General features: G+C 40.9%; 1 protein-coding gene across 4 annotated transcripts in view; it reads right to left on the bottom strand.

Moving 5' to 3' along the window:
• The window catches only part of SPAG16 (sperm associated antigen 16), a 388,703-nt gene that overhangs the window by 26,668 nt on the left and 339,296 nt on the right, over positions 1–22,739 (bottom strand). Inside the window, exon 18 of one of the 4 annotated variants that reach the window (XR_013953856.1) lies at positions 1,201–22,717. The exons of the other annotated variants lie outside the window; for them this stretch is intronic. The gene's annotated coding sequence lies outside the window, so the exon portion shown is untranslated. Of the gene's footprint in view, positions 1–1,200; positions 22,718–22,739 lie in introns of those variants that run through there. 4 annotated transcript variants of the gene reach the window in all.

The following is a 22,739-nucleotide window of genomic DNA, read 5'->3' as shown; positions in this document are numbered from 1 at the left end:
ACTAAAGGTACGTACATTTTCAGTATGTGAGTATTTTCAGCTTCCAGAGAAGGAAGGGCTTCCAAGAAGCTATTCATATGGGCAAAGTTAGGCTTCACAGTACTTAGACAGATCTGGAACAGAAGGACAAATTATTTCTCTGGTTCTCGTATTAATTCCTTCCCTGACAGTCTGCCACTCTTTCTTCTCTTCAGAACGTATCCACTCACTGGCATGCAACCTACCTCTTGATTTATGTCATTGCATCCCATGAAGCTGAATAACTAGGTGGCAAAGTTCCGGAGATCTACTACACATCAATCATTGACCTGATCCATTTTCCTCTTTTGCGGAGAGGCCATACAATCAGAGGAACAATACCAAATTAGTGTCTCCACACCCTAGGAAAGCAATGAAGCTTTCCTCAGAGTGCATAGGTTCAGCATGGCATTGATCCAAGGCTGATGGGTTGGGCAACTGGCAGATCTCCAGCTCTAGGAGATTCATGATTTTGCCGTTAATAAAGGAGACAAATTGACTTGCTCTTGTCTGAACTTTTTTTTCCCAGACGCTCTCTCTAATGAATGCATCAGGAATCGGAACCCCCCACTGCACAGAAATGAATCACCTCTGCAAAGTGCCTCTAGACTTGAGGAAGAAAGCACTCGGTGGTTATGCACATGTCCCAGTTTGAAGTTGCTTACCTAAAATCCTAGGCAACTTCAACACCAAAGACTAACAACAAGAAATAAGAAGAAACCACAGCCACAACAGAAGAGCCAACAGCAAAGGAACGCTTCTTGGAGGACTTGAATACCCTCCTTTCCAATTAAGAACTGAAAGAAATGTTTTGTTTTAAGCTGCCTGAGGCTGAAAAATCAAATCCTAAGGGATGAAAATGTTGATATATGATATCTCAGTAAGGTTTCTGCGTCTGTAACTATCTATAATTAAGGACTTTTCATACAGAGGAAACAGAGAAGGAAATTTGCTAGATTTCACAAGCAAGATGACTAGAACAGGATCGTGGCCAAGAAAAGGAAGTACAATTTCCACAAACTGGCAAGGAAGAAAAATGATGCCGACAGTCACAACCCCAACAAGAGGCGGAATCATAGGGCCATGAAGGTGAGAAAGAAGTTTCGGCACCCCCTGGGAAGCCTGGCCAACTGCCCTGTGAGCACAGTGCCTTCTCTCATCATGCACTCTCATGAGTGCATCAACTCAACACACTCCTCTCATTGAGTCTCCTTTTGAAAACGTCCTTCTGCCAAAGTAACTTATCTGTCACTGAGGACATCGCTTCATTCTTATTGCTGAAGAAATCTTTCCATTAGAAATGCAAAACCAAGACGCAAATGTTAAAAAAGGACTATTTACATCACAAGAAGCAATTCCACGTCTTTTTAATTTTTGTGTCTGCATTATGTCTTATGTCTCAGCATTAAAGCTGTTAAATTAGGTTAAATTTTGTCCACTGACTGCAGAACTACTCAAAATTTAATCTTTCTAATAACATTAAGAGTGTAGTAGGATCCCTCCAAACTAAGAGGAGGATGATCTATTAGCATTTTAAGTGTGTTTTCATGCAGGGTTGTGGATAACAATATAAACAAATTCTGTAAAATATAAGTACTTTCAATACTTTATTTATTGAAACCTGAAAATAGAACCACTGCCTCATCAAAGGTGTAGTTTAAGCTTTTTCGGAGATTTCCGCAGAATTTATTAGAGATGAAATCAAAAGTGTTCGGTAAAAGCGTAATGGGGTTCTGTGGAAACGATTCAGAAATCCTGCTGTGGTGAGCAGAGAATACTTTTTACTCTATGTAATTGTAAAAGCAGTGAAATGAATAGAGAATTAAGGGGCAGTTATTTGGCATTGGCTCAGTGAAAGTAGGATGAGCCTTCCTGCTGGGGATCAGGGGCTGCAGGTTTCTGCGGCCGCGTTTATGAAGCCGACAGAAAAGTGAACACGTTCACCTGCCTTGCATTCATTCTGGGGTGATCCATAAAGCGAAAACTGAATGCAGTGTACAGAGAAGTACTTATAGTCCAAAAAAAATTACATACTGCACATATCCAACTATTTCCTATGCTATTTGCAATTAATTTCCCTTTTGTGTACTCAATCCTGCTACATGCAAACTCTTTAAAAATACAATATAAGCAAACATAAGCTCTTGAGAACACACATTTCCAACACAGAACGATACAACTCTTCCAAAATAAGTTTGAAGAGCCTCTTTTGGGTATACTGTGTGTAAGGATATGTGTGCGTAATAAAAACAGAACAAACTTTTCTGCCTTTTCAGAGGTTCCCATGCCAGCCTGCTTCTAAGGGTGAAGCTACATGCAGTTAGAAGGCTATGGTGTGTTTGAATTGCTACGCACAAGTAAATATTAAAAAATAGCTAAAACCATCCAGGTGTTAGGATGAGATATAGGCAGAAATTCCTCAATTAGTTGGTTCCAGTAATTAGCAGCTCATCAAGAAAAAGTGGGCAGAAGGGTACCATGTACACAGATCTAAGATAAGTACCGAAGTGTAGGTTTTAGTTTTCACCTGCTGTCTTATGAATTCTCATATTTAAAGTACACTGAAAAGTATTAGTTCCCATTTCAACTGGCCATCTTCATTTCATCTCACTTGCTAAAGAAAACCAAAGAGCAAAATCCTCTGCATCACTTCAAGAGAGAAACTACACATGTGCAAATGTATTTTCCATAAATGACTCCTAGCATGTTTGAAACAATAAATCATATCCTTTGTTCATCTATTTCTATCCCCTTTTAATGTCTTATTTAATTATCTTGGCAATACATTTTTCTTCAACCCGGGCTAAGAACCAGTCCAGGATTCATGAATTTAAAAAGTGTTTTTGGCTTTGCTGACAGCCCTGAGGGACCCCGCTGCAGATACCAGGAGGTGAACACGTAATCAGGAATGATATCCCTTCTCTTATGACCTCCAGTTTTCTTGACAGACAAAACACCTCACAGAGTTGTAAGATAAAGGTCTGGGATGATTTTTGAGGCCACAAAGATTCTGAAAGTCATTTTTATATTCTTTCTAATGGTATAAAAAAATGGGACGGCAGCAATACTAGTGCTATAAATGACTGTGAAGAATCTCTCCTGATCTTCACACCCCAGACTCTCTGTCACAGGCAGAAGTCTAATGTTTTCATTCATCATCTCAGCGTAGATAAAAATGATCCATTTTTTTTTGAGGGGCTTATTGTCGTTGGATTACTTCTTCTAAACATATAACCTTATCTATTCAAGGTGGATGCCTGGCTCAACCGTGACCTTGTCAATCTCATTAAGTCTTGAACGAATTTTCTCAAATTTTCTTATCAATCAAGGTAATTGCTTCTTGCGGGAAATCCAATCTTCTGTTAACCACATCATTACCTGGTGATCGAAGTCCTCGGCTTCTGTGTAAGGGGGAATCACTCAAATCACCCAAGAGAATAGATAAGCCTAAACTTATAAACAGATCTCCAGATGGCATTTCCATTTCAGCAGCTATTCCCCAGCTTATCGGATACCTTGAACTACTTTTAATAATTAAAAATGCATTTACATCAGTGTTACATCAGGTTTTAGAGCTATACAACATAACAATACCCCTCCGAAGGCCACAGATGACAAGCAGAACATGAAAAGAAGGAAGAAAAAATCTCCTGAAGAAGTGGATTTTAGGCAGGGATCTGAATAGTATAGTAGATAAAAACCTAAGAATATAAGAAAATCCATATAGCTCGGGCCAAAGGTCCATTAAGAGGGCAGGAATGCAGTGATATTTCCTCAGAAGAGCTGCCCAGCCATCAGCAATCTGCAGCTTTCCTGATTCGGGGCACTCTGGTTATATTTAATGGCCCACAATGGATTTTGCTTTCGTGAGTCTGTCCAGCTGATTTGTACCTCCCTAAGCTTTTAGCACATCCAACATCTCCATCTCCGTTTTACTCATGAGTGCCTCGGATACCTTGCCAATTCAGGCCAGAGATAAAATGCTTAACTTTGAAATGCTGGAATATAGGAATGTAATGAAGATGATTGCAAAAAATGGTTTGGGGAGGGCTGGGAGCATGTAAGAAAACTTGTGGTTCTGTTGATACAGATCACAGTAAGAAAGATTTACCAAGAGGTGCCCTACTTTCAGAGAGACTACGTGCGGTGTTCTCCTACCTACACTACAGCTCTCATGCTGTGTAGACTGGCGTCCTATGCTAATAATTCTGAGCTTTTATGAACCAAAAATAATTATTTCACACACAAAAACAAATTGGTGTTTCCAGTACCAATTAATAAACAGTATTTTTGCCACCATGCATCTCTGATCTTTATTTGCAAAATCTGAGAAGAAAATATATTAATATAGGAATTTGTCTTACACTCTCTCCTAATGACCTAGGCATAAACCCTCGTTGTATTAAGTGGGTGGGAATACCAACACTGACTTTATTGCAGCCAAGATTTTTCCTGTTGGTCTGCTGTAGTGAAGCTGGTAGGAAATCCAAACAGACCTCTGCAAAAAAATAAGCAAATTCCTACTCCCACACAAATTTGAGGTGACTATGTACATAAACAAGTGTACACATTACATAAATCCCTTAACTATTTGGCTTTATGTATACATGGACTTTCTACATGGTTTTATTTAAGAAAATCCACAATCCAGTCAGCTAAATTTGCCTTCAAACCTATTTGCCTTCAAACTCACTGCAATTAACAGTTACACAAATGTCAGTGCTCTCTGTGAAGGACGGACCCTGGATAATGAAACCAAGTCCAACTCTGCTCTCTCAGGAAAACTGTTTAAACTTTCCCTCTTGCATCCTGTTTCACACAACACAAGTAATTCATCATATTGCAAACCTTATTTTGCACTACAATAAGTATTTCTCAGTCTATTAAGCTGCAGATTAATTTTCCTCCCATCTCAAGTCTGGTACGTTCTCGCAGTGGTTACTTTCCTTCTGTTGCCAAACTTATTAGCTTAATAGAATAACTCGGATTGAAGGAGAGGGAAAGATGCTTCCCACTGGCTAAAATACCTTCAGCTGATATTTGATTAACATTAGCACTTCCCTTGTCCGAGACAAGTACCGAAGTGGCACAACTAATTCATATTTGTTCATTAAACTTACTGGGCAATATCAAGTTACGAGGCACAGCTGCACCAGAGGCATGCTCCCAGCAGACTCGTGGGTGAACCTAACATCTCGAGCAATCTCTGGTGCCACACAAAGAGCTGAAAGGACCAGGCATTTCAGATATCCACAGCATTAAGATAGCGCTTTTTTTTTTTTTTGGTTGGTTGGTTTGAAGAATGACAACTTCAGGTCTTCTTGACCTCAGAGAGTCTCCGGTCCACACGCAGAAGGACGACGTTTTGCCTCACCCTTCTGCTCCATGCCCTGTGATTTACAGCCATGGCCAGATTTCTGCTCTTTCCTCCTGCTCCCCTTGACAAGCCTAACGCCACGACCGAAACAGAATAATCACTTTTATGGAGGCTTTTGTGAAAAGATCACTAAGAAGAACAGAAAATATGTTATCGCCAGAGAATAGCAGCTATCTGCCGGAGGATGAAGAGCCAGAAATTGGCTGTGATTGCGCCTTACAGTTCACCTCTGAGGCAAACATGAGAAACACAAGGAAGCCAAGGACAAGGGCAGCACAGAGATGGCAATGTGCAAGTAAGCCACATGAAGTCACCAGCCACTTTATTTTCCTTTTTACATGACCTAAATCTTTCCCTCTTATCTCCTGCTTCGGTCTCGTAAGGAAAATAAATGCTGGGTTTCCAGGTAGCCTGTACTTGTACAATGACTACATTTAAGCCTGAGAGAGATTTTTGGCCGACTGCAAAATTTTCCAAGACATGTTTTGCATTAAAAATAAGACAAAGGCAAATGTGAGGTTTTCTTCTTTTCACAAGTGGAATTCTCCACAGTTGGTCAGGAAACAGTGGCTTTCCACTTGCAAACTCCTAGGTAGCTCCAGGGAAGCTGGGGAGACCTTACAGGATACATTTCAATACTGCCAACTGGAAGGGGTCAACCATTAGCAATAAACTTTACCTGAGATTAAGAGCAGCCAGAATGATCAGAATAAAGTAAGATCCCCCAATTAAATAAAGCAGCAGCTCTTAAGCGAAAGGAAAAGAAGTTGTGAGTGCATTAGTGCCGTGAAGACGACAGAAGATGAGTATGTCCAGACTTAAAACTATCTGTTCAGAAAAAGATTCCCCAATTACTGTTACTTACAGAGAAGACATTCACAAAATGAGCTTCCGTCTCCTCTCTGCAGCTGGAGGGGGGGAGAGGGGCCTCTCCAGAGGACCAGCCATCGAAGGGTAACCTCGGGGCTCCGCACAGCCTCCAGCAATGTGGCTCTCTCTCCACGATCCCCAAATGTGATGGGAGGCAGCTTGGCCTGCCCGACCCGAGCTTAGCTGATGTAACCTCGCGTAGTGGGAGCCTCAAAAAGCTGCTTCTGGGGATGTTCAATCCATTCTGAGAGGCACCTGACATGCCTATAATAGTGACAGCATCTCAAGAAATGACATTATTATACTGTGAGAGCTTTATTTTATCGTTTTTATTAGCCTAGTCTATGTGCTGGTATCCCCTCAGGGACCTCAATCAATGATCAGGGCTCTTTTCAGCACTGAAATGTATTCTTATATAATGAGAGCAGGATCCCAATAAACTGTCACACCATTACTATATGCTAAGAACATACTGCTGACATTTAAAATTGGTAAGTTAATATCTTAATTTTTAAATGACTACAGCAGTGTGTTTACAGATGCAGAATGAAGCCTTTGCTCTATTATTCATGAATGCTGTCACTCCTGATGCGAATGTATCATATACTAATTGAGTTTAAAGGTTACAGTGCACCCTTCCTTATGTACTGGCCCTTTTAATCAGCAAAACAAATAATGCAGCACATTCTTTAACAAGATTTTTTAAATCTTATGGATGACAGACAGAAGTCAAGCAATAAAAATACTCACTTCAAATTTCCATTTTCTACTGCTTAATGTTCCTTGCCTATAGGTATGTAATTATCTGTAAAGCTAATTCCAAGGTAAAAATAAATATAAAACTACTGCTAAATAAATGATTGCTTCTTTGTTGCTCATGCATCATATAATTAATACCATGATGTGATCTAACATGTTAAGGAAATAGGAATTTGCCATCAGCAGGCTGAAAGAAATTTGTTTATTAGTTTACTGTGATTCAATTTATAAGAATGTGCTTCATTGATCTTTGCAAAAGAACTTTAATTGGAAATGAATATCACAATCTATTTACCACACCACTAAACCCAGTCTGCTACAGTTCATTAAAACTACACCTGCTACTTAATTTTCCAATAAGAGAAAACTTTGAATTAATACAATAAGCAGCAGTTGGAAAGTAGGCTCAGTAGACCACTGTTTTAATCACGGTGATCCTTGCGTGCCCTTATGAAATTCTGGTAGGAGCTGATTGGGATTTTGTGTAGCGCTTACATCAGAGCTTGAATTTAGCCACTGTGCATGTTGATTACTACTTTCAACATGCAAAGTCATTCCTCCTTTGCCTGAAAGATCTAAAATCCATATCCAGAATGCAGATTTAGAAGAAATATTTGAACTCTTCCAGCTGCTGATGCACCTGCCCTAAAGCAAGGGCAAGAAGACCAAAAAGAGCCCTTTCCATCTCTTGTGTAATCTCTAGAGATTTAAATCTGGGGAGCAGTGTCATGTTTGTCTAGATAGGTGAATCAAGGGAAAAGACAATGGGATATAACAGCCTCACGTCATCATCCCTACATGTAACCAGGAGTCAGAGCAATCCTACAGATTCTGGGGTCTCTGGAAACTGTATTATTTGGGTGTTTCTACCACCCCAGTGAGACAAAAGAGGCATATACACAGTGCCTAAACTACCTGTGTCGTGAACAGGTTGGTCAGGGTGAGTGTGAACACAATGCAGACTTCCTTTGCATGTGTCCAGATCAGATATGCAGTGAATGTGCTGCAGGATAAACATATCCAGCATCAGCTCTTTGGGGAAAACACATTTTCCCTCTAAGTGAGCAGCAGTCACTTTATCCAAGGATATTTGCTCCCTCTGCCACCTTTATTACCAGGTGGGCCAGGGGGGGCCCTCTCAGCTGGCTGACTGGGGATGCTGACTACTCTGGGTCCATATTTTGTGGTCACAGAACTCAGAATAGAGAGAAAAGGAAAAAAAAAAAAAAAAAAGAAGCACAATCACAATCATTGCCAGGTTCAGTTGGCTTAATGCAGGTCTTCCCACCCCACTCTTCCTTTTCTATTCAGCATATCCATGAAAACAGCAACAACCCCCTAACTGGGGTAGGACAGGGAGATTTTTCCCACATATAATTACCGCAGTCACAAGGAGCTCCCCCAACCCCTTGTTCCCACAAGTCAGTCATTTCTGTGCTGAACTGTGGGACCAGGATTCAGCCTTCATTTGCTGAAGTTCTTCAACAGCAAGCTTACTAAAAATGTACAGCTCTTCCCAATGCAGTATGTTTATCCTGATTAAAAAAACAAGCCTGCAGTGAAACAGTCGTCTCCTTCATAAACCTTTTCCATTGTAACACTGTGTCTAATTAATACGATTCTTCTAACGCTATTCCCCTTTGTGTAATACTTTAAGAGATTCTGAAAAATTAATTCTTTTACAGATTATACTCAGATCATTATCATTTTTCGTTAAAGATGTTTGGTGGGGTCAACTTCTGACCCTGTGTTTTGCAAAAACGGAGGGCACTAACTACTGCAGGGTTATCACAGATTTATCATGTCAAGAAAACATGGTATGGTAAAGCCTTGTTGGGATCTTTGCCCTCTGGCTAATCAGACTGTCTCTGACAGAGTTATTTTTTTCTCCTGGAAAACACCCATTTGTCAAAACTGAAACTACTCCTGTGAACTGAGAAACTCCAGACCTTGGTAAAATGTTGGAAAACATTTAGCAATGACCAGAATGTCTCATTTGACATCTTGGGGATGACAAACCTCAATGGGAGGTTTGTTTAAAATGACTTTTCACTTTGAAATTTAATTGAATATCTATTTCCAAAGAAGTTAAATACAGAATGAAAAAAGAATGAAGTTTGTAATGAAATATCTGGAAAATCTCAAAGACAACAGGTTTCATTGACCCCATGGTTTTCCTCCAGCATAATTTATGAAGACTGTCAAATCCCATTTTGTCCCAACTGGGAATATCCTTACAGGAGGGGACGAATGTTTTCCATTTAGCTCTTCTCCATCCCATGAGGAGAGGGCTTTATGGTGAGTAGCGACGCAGAAGGCACAGGATTGCTGGAAAAAGGGACAGAGGCATGAGAAACCCCGATCTGCTGTGGGCTGTGGTCTGAGCGCTGCGGTGTTCAAACACCTCGCCGCACCGCAGATGAAGGAAAGCTCTTCAGGCAATGCCCATTTTTTCAGACTTTCTGCACAGGCCTACGAGTTGGACTGTTGCATTAATTTTCCTGCACTTAAATTGTTCCCCACTGGCTTGTGAAAGTATGATTAATATTCTTCAGGAATCTGTTATTAATTCTTCATTACAGTGTAGTCGCACAAAGGCAAGGGGAATATTATGTCTGGCTTGTTGCACCTCACCAACCATTTCAATAAATATCTTAAAGAACAGAGGGTGTGCAGAGAATGAAGAGTACTGGGGACTGCTTACATCCTTATCCACAGCAAAATAGATCACCAACCTGTCTGATTTAATAAAAAAATAGTACAGAGCAGAGTTAAATCATAGAGCTGGATGTTGAAAAGTACAGTGCTGTGCATGTGCCTTAATATATTCAGTGCTGAGATGGATATGTATTATATATGTTATTTATTTTAGCTGCACAAAGGCAAAAAGGTGGCTTTTATATGCTATACTGTTCTAATAAATATTTTGGTTCCAAAACAAAATTATGTATGGTATTAAAAATGAAGTACACCCCAAACACATGACCTGTAAATAAAGAATATCCTATGGGGGGAAAAAGAGCTAAAAGAATTCACCAGTGAATAAATACAACACAGCATAATTACAGGCTCTTGTGTTTTTCAGCCAGGGTACAATCATGCAGTTTACTCAAAAGTCTTCTAATATCCTCTGGGTACATTCTGCATTTACGAGAAAGCTTTCTGTTGTGAGCTCTCTTTCTTCCCTGCCTGGCCCTCCACACTCTTTAAATGCACTTTTGGGAAAAAGTTGGCACTTGAAAGGGGCTGGAGCAGATTCTTGGAGAAGTAGTTGGCTTTTTGAAGTTCTGAGTTTGACCATTCGCTGTTTCTCGGATCCTCCCAAGTGCAAATCCCACTGATGCTCATAGCCGGTTTTCGGCTGACCCTGAGTGACTTTGGACCACGCCTCTTTTGCCGTGTCCGTTACTTATTTATCTTTTTCTAGATATTAAAGACGGAGGAATATTAATAACTTATTTATGCTGTTACCATCTTGCTATTTTTAGCTGAGACATTTTAAGATTTTAAGATCCTGTACTACCATGGCAATCCAAATACATGTGATCACACATATTTAGTGCCACCTGTGCCCACGTCCCCCACTCCTGGCAACCCGAGTAAAGACATAAACAGCCAAATTTTCAGTCCTAAACCTTCTGCCTAACTTTCAGGGAGCAATACCTGTGAATTTATGTTACGCATGGACTGCAGTGCTGTGTGCTAATGCCAATGGATTGGTGCAATGGGTGCTGGGATTCCCAATCTTCTACTACCAAGTCGGATGAGATCCCTCACTGTCATTTTTTTCCCCCTGGCAGGTCACGGCTATTCAATAAACATCCTGTGAGTTTGGGGAAATATGTAAGTATTTACATACTTACTATATATTTATATACTTGCCTTTATTCTGAGATTTCTATGACATGGGGAAAATTTATATTGGAAATCCAGTTAAAACCAAAGTCAGAGAGATCTTTTATAGAGATTATTTACTTTAAAGGGACCCAAATATAGCATCCTAAATCTGTTTGTCATGGATACAGATGAATTTGCCTCTTTCTTGCTTTGATCAATGAGAATTTGGTATTTTGTGAGGGAGTTAAGCATTCCAAAGCATTCCAAAGCTTTCCAAAGGAAAAAAGGCTGCTACAGGTTGTGTTTGTGGAAGCACCAATGAGTGACAATGATAAAATTTGACTGATTTGCTAAAGCATGAAATCAAAGCTTGCTTTGTTCAGAGTATTAGCACATTTTCTTTTGACCGTGCATTTATTAGAAAAGGTGCAGTTTAAAAAAAAAAGAGAGAGAATATATCTATTGGGATTGAGATCATTGGGATATTGAATAAAAACCAGGCCCACTCAGTTAACCACTAACAGGAGTTAGTATTAAGATAATGTTTTAAAACAGTCTTGGGATCTGAAGATAAACTGTCCAGATATGAATCTGAATCAGCTCGAGAACACTGTTATTATTAGGGAGAAAGCCAAAGCGTTATGAATGAAGGTAGCCTGGCTGATTCAAGGTACGGGGCTGGATGCAGCACCAGTCTCACAGTGAAAAGGATAAGAGCAGCTGACTCCCCCGACACAAATTACACACACTGAAGTGGATTACGGAAGACACACATTATAATGAAAAGTACTGCAGAGTGAACACTTGTGAGATGACAATAAGATGAGAACTTGTTCTCCAAACCCCACTCTCCAAACCTTTCTTCCTCCTGGTTCCTTGGCACTCCTAAGAGTTCTCAATTGCTCATTTCTGCTAAGCACTCACTGACTCATTTTCTTCCTGCTTATCATTTACCTGCTTCAGCGCCTCCTTTTTCCCTTCCAGTATATTAAACCTCATTTTCCTCCTCTTCAATAACCTCATCTGCAAGCAGGGCCTCCAGCCTTTGCCATCCTCGCAGTGCGACCCGTGTCAAGTGGAGGAGTCTCTCTGACGCTGTTACTGCTGCACGCTTCCCAAGGCACACAGCATGGTGCCCTGGAAGCACGAGCATCATTTTAGATGCATGTTGATCACTTCAGAACGCAGATGAAACAGAACACGGCCTTGATCCTTCTTACGTGTCATTTTAAGCAAATCCTTCATCTTCATAAACGCGTAAGAGAACACCCACAGCATCACGTGTCAAAGGTGAGCTATGCCTCGCCCGACTTTAGTCAGCTACAGGTTCTGGGTCTATATTGCACTACTGATTTATCTAAACTATTTTTGGATGAGATGAATCACCAGTCCAAAAATAACTCTTTATCTCTCCAGAGGCCACAGAGAGAGCAACTTGTAGATGACTACAGTCGGCTGAGATGGCGTCTTTCACAGGGAGATGAACAAACTGTACAAGCTGTACGAATTAGGACGATGTTATGGAGTATTTTGACTTATTCCTAACTGAAACAAGGTACTTGCCTATTATCTGCGAACTACTGCCTTTGTTTAAACACGTATTTAAGCAATAAAAGTGTAATTAGAAAAGCAACTCCTATTGTTACTTTGAAGCACTGATGTTAATTTGGTAAATTCTGGAGAAGCAGCCTAGCTTAGAAATTAAACAGATAGAAGTTGGAACAGTCTCTAAACATAAAGACACTCCTTTAGATCTATTCTTTCTCACAAGATGAATGGTTCACAGGAAGAACTTTTGCAATCAGTTACCAATTCAGTCTTAAATGACTAATCTTCTGCATATCACAAAATAATCTGATCACATTCAATGTAACAGCCAAACCTGGCAGAGAAAAAACTTGAGAAAATGTACTTACAGCTGGCATGAAAATATAAGAGAGATCCAACAATACAAAATAAGCAGTAGAGCTTTGATAAAAGAGATGGTGAACACAATTGAGGAATATTCATTCATCAGATCGATCTACAGAAGCCTGCATTGACATTCTGAATTTGGATAAACCGCACAGGTTTTGATCTACTTCTGGATTGACCTAGGAATTGTTACTTCATCCAGGATATATACTAGAGAAGGCTTTTTTATCATTCAAATCAGCACATGCTATAGAGAAAGACTAAGAAAATTCTGATTCAAAATCAAATCTGAACAGACAGAAGGACTGTGAAAATTGGGATTCATATTGCATAGTCTGGGCGTGAAAAAATGTAACTTAACGATTCAAAGAAACTCCAGTTACACCTAACAAAACAGGAATATATTTGATTTGTAAAGGGACAGATTCCAGCTACTTTACTCACTGAATTAACAGTCTTCCTTTACAAAAAGCCATTCTCAAATCAACGAGTCTACTCTCAATGTAAAAAAAAATCACATGCAGTGTTCCTTATGCATTGATACAAATACATCACAGATACCTGGTAATGACAGTCCCCGGTATGTGCAGCCATCTAGTATTGCATAGTTGTTATCCTAATATTGAGTATTGGTTACGTTACAGATGTGTGTGAATGACAGATTCCCACAACATGTCAAAGTGGAATGAGGTTGCTCATGAAATCAAAATAATTTTAAAAACACATTATTTCGCTTGTGTTACACCACTGAGATGCCTTGACAGCTTTTAACACAAAGATTTCCTGCATATTTGTTCCAAACAAACTCCTAACACAAAAGAGATGAGTTCTGAATGAGTTACAATCTGCTAGGAAAAGGTGTAGGAGCCACTGCAGACCACCCAGTAACTCACGTAGCATGTTCACACCAGCAAAGCAGACTGCAGGCTCCATGATACAGGAATTCCTATACAAAACGTGCTCAACTCTGGCATTTCACAGGCTGAAAAGATGCACTGAGGCATGGCCACTAGCGCAAAGGTCATACTGGAAGCGAAGATGCTTCGAGGAGAAGCAATGCAAGGGGTGCAGACACAGGAGAGCGTGTTCCCAATGGAAAATCACATTCGGACATGGCATGAGCACACTGAGCTTCACTCCCAGGTGAAGGACCTCGGTCTGGTTCTGCTTCACTGCCAGTGCCACTCCTCTAGCAGCCTATGCAATGTATACCCACACACATGGATATGTATAGGGTGCACAAAATCCGAATGCTTTGCCCATACTGGGAGAAGAAATGGCACAGTCCTTCCAGCGAGCAGGGGCCGGCCAACACCATCAAGCTCTCCATAGGGCAACAGGAGGCAGCTGGGCATGGAGAAGCACAGGATGTAGAAACACGGCATGCAGTAAGAGCCTTCCATTCCCACATTTACCTGTTAGAAAGTAAGAGGGCTGCAAAATATTGCAGTTAACTCTCCAGTGCCTCATGACACTTCACCTTTCTGAGTATCAGAATATTGTATATCAAATTCAAAATACTTCCCGGGATTCTGAACTCATTTGTTTTGCACTGACCATTGCAATTCCCTGCAAAGGAATAGGCCTGAAATGAGCTGCTGCTCTCCTTGGTTTTGGGGACACAAATAACCTTACATACGGAGAAAATTATCTGTAGAAAGCAGGGAAGTTCTACGTACCGGTGCATGGCCCGTCAACAATTTCACAGCATCACAACCCAGTGATCGCAGAGAGCTCACTGATGATGCCTGTTACCTGTCCTGTTTCTAGCACGCCAGGCCTGAGGAAGACGCATCTGACCATAGGATGAATGGGGATGATCTGGTAACTTACACTACAAGAGTAAGCATGAAGCTTTACATGAAAGAAAAACATACATGAAGGCAATTCAGTACAGTTGACCAATTATGAATAAATGCAACCTAAAAATCAAAAGGTTTCTAACCATTAAAAATGTGAAGTCTTCAAACAGCCTTTCAGTAGAATTAGTGGGGAGCAAAAACCCTGGAACATTTTTTTAAAAGTGCTTGAAATTTTATGTATGAGAAAGAAAAACATTTGTAATAACTCCAATGGGAATGACACTACAACCTCTCTCTGTTTTAGGACACAAATTGAGCATGAAATAATGGAGCACGGGAAAAATCAGCTGGCCTTAATAAGGTTATGAGTATATGAGCCTCTTCCACAAGCTGGCTGAAACCAGTGGTTTTCCAGTAATTTCAGTGGAATTTGAAACGTATCGCATACATGTATCCTCAGCATTTCCTTAAGTATGTTTAGTTAGTTTTCAATGACTGCAAATTACTAGCCATACTAGTATTCACTTTGCCATCCAACCTTTTTAAAGGTCAGTAAGTTAATGGATCTAACATTTAGACATATTTTACTCTTTGTACATTCCTATTAGCTTCCACGGAGCAGCAACGGGAAAGATTGCTGAAAAGATCCCTCATGTGGTTAATTTATCTGCAGAAAGACTTAGAAAAACACACAATATAAAAAGTATTTCATCTTGGGAGGAAGAGAGAATGGACGTTATATGTACAGAAGATGGAAAGGCAAATAGAAAGGGAAAGACTTGAAATAGTAATGTTTTGGCAATAAATGCCAGCCTACCAGAATTTGAAGGCAATGAAAAGAAAAAGCAGATTAAAAAAAAGGTGCAAATAACATTATTTTGAATTGCTAAAGATATTGTTTTCTCTTTGGAGTAACAGTTTTATCATGCACATTAAAATGTATGATTTGCTTCATTAATCACACTCATTTCCCTTCCAGAGGTACGGATATGATCACACCTCATTTCACAGGACCAGTATGAAAAGGTTGAGCTTTTATTTTTTTTCATTTGAGTGTTCAGTCTGATTACGGTGAAAATCATTTCCACCCTGAAAAGTTTAAATGCTTTGTATCTGAATGTGCAGGCTGCAATTGCCAGCAGCATCTTTTGCCTACCTGTAGTTTCAATTCCAAATTCCCTTTCCTGACTCAGAAGAAGAGAGATCAGTGATTTATTTCTAAACAGACTACCAAGAATAAAAGATCTGGTTTTAGATTTTTGGACTCAGAGAGCAAAGCCAGCTGCAGCATAAGTTAAAAGGGAAAGAAGACCAGAAAAAGCTATGCAGGTACACGGGTACTCTTTTGGAGTGATGTGGCACTCACTTAAAACAACACCCATTAATAAAGGGATTAATGAGGGCTGAAAAGAAACATGCTGGAGAAAGAGAATGGTACCAAACATTTTTGGGTAGAAATATATGCCGAAACTACTTACTGTATCATTAAAGGAAAGGAATGACGTGTCATTTTAACAAAGAAACTCAGAAAGGCAAAGTTCAGCAATGCCATGGTTTAAATGCTTCCCAGTAAGATGCGTTACATGAAATTCATTTAACATGAAGCAAGCTTTTCCTGAATTCATGGGCAGAATTTGGCTTTGTGCAGCTAACAAGGAGAAAAGGCAAGCGAGATCACATTGAATAACCATCAACAGAAGAGTGGGAAAATGTTCAGAGACAAAATATGTCAGTGGAGGGTGGCCTGGAAAAGGAAGATTCTCTATCCACCAACAGGATGTCTAGATGAAGAGTAGGCATGTCTTCACAGTATTTGTTCAGATGAAACGTTAGTCAAGCAAGCCAGAACAGCTTTTACGATGGGAAACTAGTCCATAGGTATCTATCACCGAAAGTATTGCCTCGGTAGGAAATTACAGAAGATTCAATAAAAATATGCTCTTGGGCAGTTTCCTGGAAACTGAAGAAAACAAGAAAAATCTTTCATGAAAATTGGAAAAATCGTATGAAAGTAATAGAGGTCAGATTCACAGATGGTAGAAACCGGCAGGGGCTCTTTGTCTTCCCATTGAGGCCGTGCTTGTTTGATGCAGCTGCCCTACGAGAGCAGTGGCCTGCATTTTTTCTCCCCATTCATCATTTCTACTCTGCCCTTCAGTCCCTGGGAATGCCTTGTTTCATTCCACTACAAAAAGGAACAGAAGAGGAAGGGAGTAGAAGGTACCTGTCCTGTTTAATAGCAGGTTTTCCTGTTATTCCCTTCCCATCAGCCACGTCAACTCAACTGGGCTTTCTTTGGATTTTACTTTTTCCACAAATTGCATCCCGGTAAGCAAAATCCCCTCCTCTCCCCGTGGAAAATGGCTGGTAAGAGCACACGCCAGAGCTGCAGCTGGGCCATAATTCCCTCCTCAGCAAAGGAATTAATGTGACTTACAGCAGCTCTGAGTCAGGCCCTGTATCTGCACAGAGCAGTACTTTTATACTGAATAAAGGTTTCTCAGGATACTCAAAAAAAAAAAAAAGTGAACCAGAACCTCAACAGTTATACAACAGTAGATGGGTTTTAGAGTTACACAAATGTCATCTCTTCAGAAAGGAAAATGGCACAGAAGAACAAGGCCCAGCTTCTCGGTGCGAGAAAATTAACATCTGAGAGTTAACTGACCTCAGCTGAGGTTCTGGTTTTATCTGTTTAGATGTCTTTTCCCCCTTGACAGATCCAGTCTGCATGTACCTGATTTCTTCAGTATGAGCTGCAGCATCCCTTGGCTTGGATGTCCTTAACCTGCACAGGAGAGGCTACGACATGTTTGCCGCTTGTTTCTACAAGTTAGCTGAACTCCCTGGTTAACTGGTGAACTCTAAAGCTCTTAAATCAACAGGAACTGTTCATAATAACAATTGCTTTTAATGAGTGTGCATCTTAGTAAACTCCAGCTACACTTAATATTCATTTTATTTTACTGAATGTCTCTTCTTCCCTCTGATAATTTGTGTGTGTGTCTACTCCGGTAAAAGCTCTAGGTATTATATGTTTATTTGTATGCTAATTTAAATTGCTGCTTAAACAAAAAGGACAGGATTGGAATGATCATAAATGTGAACAGAGTCTACTCAGATATCTTCATCCTCTCTGCAACAACGGGATGTGTGCACTTAAAGTGTTTTCCTCATTAAACACAAAGTGTTGGAGCAATATAAAATGCTGCCAACATGCTTCTAATGCATCGCTGCTTTGGAATAAAGCATCTCCTTTCGTTTGAGCTCAACTGGCTAGGCTGCATGTGAATAATTAAAAAAGTACCAGCAAAACAAAGTTACCTATGTTTGCGGGTAAGAATATCCTGCGATTTAGTAGACCAAGGGTAAAGAGAAACATCACCGTCCAAACCCAGCAAAACACTAAGGTAGTAAGTGGATCACAACGATGCCACACCATCTCTGGTGTTACCACCCTGTTTGGGATAGTTCCCACCTGCATCTACGTGTGTGTCGCAGCACAAACTGTTAGCATCTTTACAAAGCATCAGCTCAGCTCCACACCTTTTGTGACTTTTCATCCGTTCTGCCAATACGTGATCCCATCAGCCTGGAGTAAAGCAAGCTCCCCGCATTAGAGTGCTTCTCTGTGCAATTGGTGTTACACAATACAGCAAGATGAAAGGCAGAAAGCCAGCCTTGGTTCTTCATCTCTCTCTCTCAAAAGCTGGTATATCTTCTCTACCTTTCCCTGGAACTAAATTTGAAGCTCTTAAAATAGCTAAGTAAAGTCTTCCATGTAGCAAGTGGAAAAGTCCTGAATTTTTATGCAACATGAACAGTACCCAGTGACCTGGAGGTAGAGCAAACAACCTATGACTTTTAATATACGAATCTGAAGAGCATTTCAGACTTCTTTTCGGTGAAAAGAATGCTGTTTGTTATCTAGGAGTGGCCACACTATTTGAGTTCTTATGGCCAGCATATAGGAAAAGCAGTGCAAGGCATGCAGAAACCAGCAGCTCAGTTCTCTGACCAGAGGATTTCTGCCAGAAATACCTGCTTGTGTCGATCCATCAGGTGCACAAACATGAGCAACCCTGCACCCAGAGCACTGTGACAGATCACACTCAGCTCCAGCCAGCACTTTTCACAGGTTTCTCTTTATCGAGAAACACATTGGGCCAAGAGAGTGAGTCTCTGCTAGGAAAGAAATGAAGATATAAACTCAGAATTATAATACGGAAAAATAATCAATATTCTCTGTAGCAGGCAGTCACACTAAATGCAGATGATATGCACTATATGATCCCATTTACTGACTGTGAACTGCTGGAAGGCACGGTGGATTCACTCCTCTGAACGGTCAGACATGGATTATTGTTATTGCCGCTTATTTTATGGCACACAACTAGTGAGCTAAGCACTTCAGAGGAGTGGAAAGATATAGTCCCCTTATCCCAGTAGCCGTGTTAATTCATGGGCTGAAACCCAGCGCTTAGGAGCTCTCCTTGCTCTCCTGCACGTTGACTGAGTCCAGCTCTCATGATTTCTAAGGCACTCAGAAACCAGAGAAGTGAAGGGGGATACGAAGTATAATTCAGGTTGTTACAGCATGAAGGCATTGGGCAATTAGTGCTTCAGCTGACATACAAAGTACTGCATGCACTTCCCTAACAACCTGAGATACGTCTATTTAAAAAAAAAAAAAGCAAAACCAAACAAACACAAAAAAACAACACAACAACGACTTAAAGAAGCAGAGGTGCACAATAATTTCCTGTGGCACTTCAGCCCAACAACATCTGTACATTTAGGGTTTCCTCGAGGAAAGACCACGCTGATAGAACGCTAAGCTAACTTCTCTTCTGTCCTGGGTATCTGTGAATGCTTAACCCCAGCATCTGCTCCTGCATGCACAGCCCCAGCTCCAGAGCTGCACATGGCACCGGGCTCGCCTGCACAGCCTCTCCCCAAAGCACGGGTTGTTGGTGCTGCTGGAGCACTGACACAACTCCTCTAGGTACTCGTATTTCCAGATTTATTGCACAGCACACACATACCTGCAAGGCAGTGATGTAGGAATAGCTTTCAGAGTCACAAAGCGGAGAGTATTACCCTTAAATGAAGTCTTTTTTATATTTGTTCTGCACACACACCCTTCGTAATGCCAAGGGGGAGCTTAGGAGGGAATCTTCAACTGCTCTGCCATAAATGAGAAATGATCCTGACCCAGGGAGGTCTGCTCAGTGTCAGTGATGGGGCAACGGTCCAAATAAGCACAGACCAAAGCAAAACATGACATGTACGTTCAGTGCATGTCAGTGAAATGAAGAAAATGTGACACTTCTGATATGGTTTTGATACTGCAGTCAGCTTGTACCGTGCCATGATTTACCTGTGACCGAGCAGAAAGAAGGCTGGCTCGACTAGCACACGTCCTCTGTAACAACACAGGAGCTTATCAGCTGCTAGCACAAACATCTTTGTTCCTCCTTCCTCGCAGCCCAGTACACATGGTGCAGACTTCCTCAATTACCTTGTTAACCATCACACTGCCTTCTTCCTACTTCTCCTAGACCGACCCATTTCAGACGAGTACAGGAAAACAATTAATAACCATGCTGAAAGTCTCAGCAAAAGAAATTACGTACTTGCATGATGGTTTTTCCATAAAGACAGAAGTTAAACAGCTGTTTTTCTGAACAAGTAGCAGTAACACGAGATTTAATTTACTTGGAACCCAGAGCTACCTGCAATACCCACAAAATAGAGACACACCACCAGAGAAATCATTTAAGGGATCCTGAAGAAGCATAAAACATAACACACTAACAACAATATCCTGAACATATGGCTTTCTTGAGTTTCATTCCCGTGAACAGGTTATAGATGGCTTTTTAAAATTAAAAGCAATAACAGAGCTTCTCAATAAATCACAATAGAGAAGTCGCTGGTAAACACATTATGGCAAAGATCTATCTCGATTCCAGCAAAATAACTTCTTCCAGTAATTCTTGCACTGAGCTTCTATTACGGATATATACATTACCTCTTGCTATACTATATCCCAGTGGTATACATAAGCTTGTGCTCCTTCCACTCCCATACTTTGTATGCCACTTGTATACGCTTATATAAAACCCCAGGGCTTATGGAAGTTCTTGGGAGAAAAGCCATGTCTGTATGGATGAAGACCAGGCAGCACAAGGCTGTGCCAATCCTGACTCCAGCCTGGAGGCGATGCTGCAACGTAAACCCGTAGGGTTGTACCTGTAGGAGGGACGCAGCAATTCACACCGCTCCGCCACCCCCTGGAAGATGTTTTCAGCTCATCCACCAGGCAGTGGCTGCTGCTCGGCTCCAGCCACTGCTGGATATGTCAGCCACAGCTGGGCTGGAAATTGATTCAGCTCCCTCTTTCAGGATCCTCTCCGGGTATTCCTCTCAGTCAATAGGAAACCAGGATTTGAATTTCTTAAACTGTGCAAGTCTGCCTGAAAAGTTGCTTGACAGTGGACCTAAGAAGAAAAATGTCTTTTCCACCGTGCAGTGACACACTTCTCTTTACATTAATCACTTCCTGGTCTTAATAACCCCAACGTGAGAGCATCCATACGCAGCCATAAAGAACAGTATTGCAGTGTCAGGATGCCTGACAACTGGCCCAGCTCTGGCACTAATGCTGCTCGGGTGATGGAAGGCATGTCCAGTGGCGATGGCTGAAAGGTTCAATATATCGTATTTCCACAAATTTTGCAGACTTCGTGAAAAGCCCACTGTCCAGAGAAATTTCACTGTTAGATCTTACAGCTTTGTCTGCTCCCTCCCTTCCAGGAACTGAAATTTTCAGAAGTTGTCATATGTGTTTCAATGTTTAGCAGAGAATAAACTAACCTGAATGCTTCTTTTACTGTTTTAATTAAGCTTAAGCTTTCATCTACTTAGGTTTTCTTTAAAAATGCATAAAACTATGAATTAAATATATGCATCATTACTCATCAAATTGTTTATCTCTGTACTAATTTTATATATATACACACATTAAATATTCATGTGCTCCTTCTCCCTTTTACAGCACAGTAACTTCTGGTTCCTTATTCCCCCACGCTGGTGTTTCTATTTGCATTGTATAAGTTGAAGATCATTTAGGTAAAAGCATCCTTAGGGGCTTCTGCATAAAAATTCCAAATTAAGTGGTGGTTTTTTTCCTATACTAGTAGTGGAGAGCTGTCCATATGCTTACGTTAAGCCTGACAGATCTTCGATTACCCCTTAGCTTGTAGTTATGCAGCCATAATGCAGTTTAGATACATTCCATAGCTGTTAATAGCTCAACGCACTGAGACCTTGAAGAATAACAACCAAGGTTATTTAGTAATGTAACGCAATAAAATAGACTTCACCGTGTATGCAAAAGTAGTAAGTGCTTTGCTGATTTTAAGGCATATGTTTCTTTAAAGTCCTCAGAACATAAATGATTTAACTGCTCCGCACACGCACAGACACAAAAATCACAAGCCAAATTTACTGCAAACTTTGCAAGCTGCAATAAATAGGTAAAGACATAAATTGCTGGCAATTAGGAATTTACTGAAGAGGGTAGTTAGGGGAATTACGCTGATTCAGAGAGATGAAATGCAAATATATTGTGCTTACACGTACGGGGCCACTGCACCTGTGCCCTAGCTAAAGCACTAAATCAGCAAGCCCAGTTCAACACGCAGACCCTGAAGATGCAGATCACAACACAGCAGTGAAATCCTACAGATAGGGTGTTTCCATGGACTTTAATGGGAGCTGTGCTTGCTCAGCACATCTGAAGACCACCTGAACAGCCGTCCACTGTATTTACAGACCAAAAATGCACCAGCAAGCACGGATTGCCACCAACGCTGCTTCCAGTTACAGAGGTGACCCCTTTTTAAGCCACTTTCTGGAGGTTACGACTGAGTGAGGCAATTCAGGGATGGGCACGGATCAACATGTCCCCACTGCCCGTGTGTTAGAAAACATGTCCTGACTTCTTTGCCAACATATTCATCTGTCAACAAATCATTATGGAGTAGTCTAAGCTGTGGGAAAGGGTTGGGGGCTTGGTGAGAGAAATCTCCTGGGAGTGCTCAGCACGGCGATGCCAATCCTGTAGGGGCAGCAGCTGAAACAGAAGGGCGATGCCT

This window comes from Anser brachyrhynchus (assembly GCF_964034855.1).
Source record: "Anser brachyrhynchus genome assembly, chromosome: 7".
Lineage (NCBI taxonomy): Eukaryota > Metazoa > Chordata > Aves > Anseriformes > Anatidae > Anser > Anser brachyrhynchus.
This window is presented reverse-complemented; position numbering and strand designations above follow the sequence as displayed.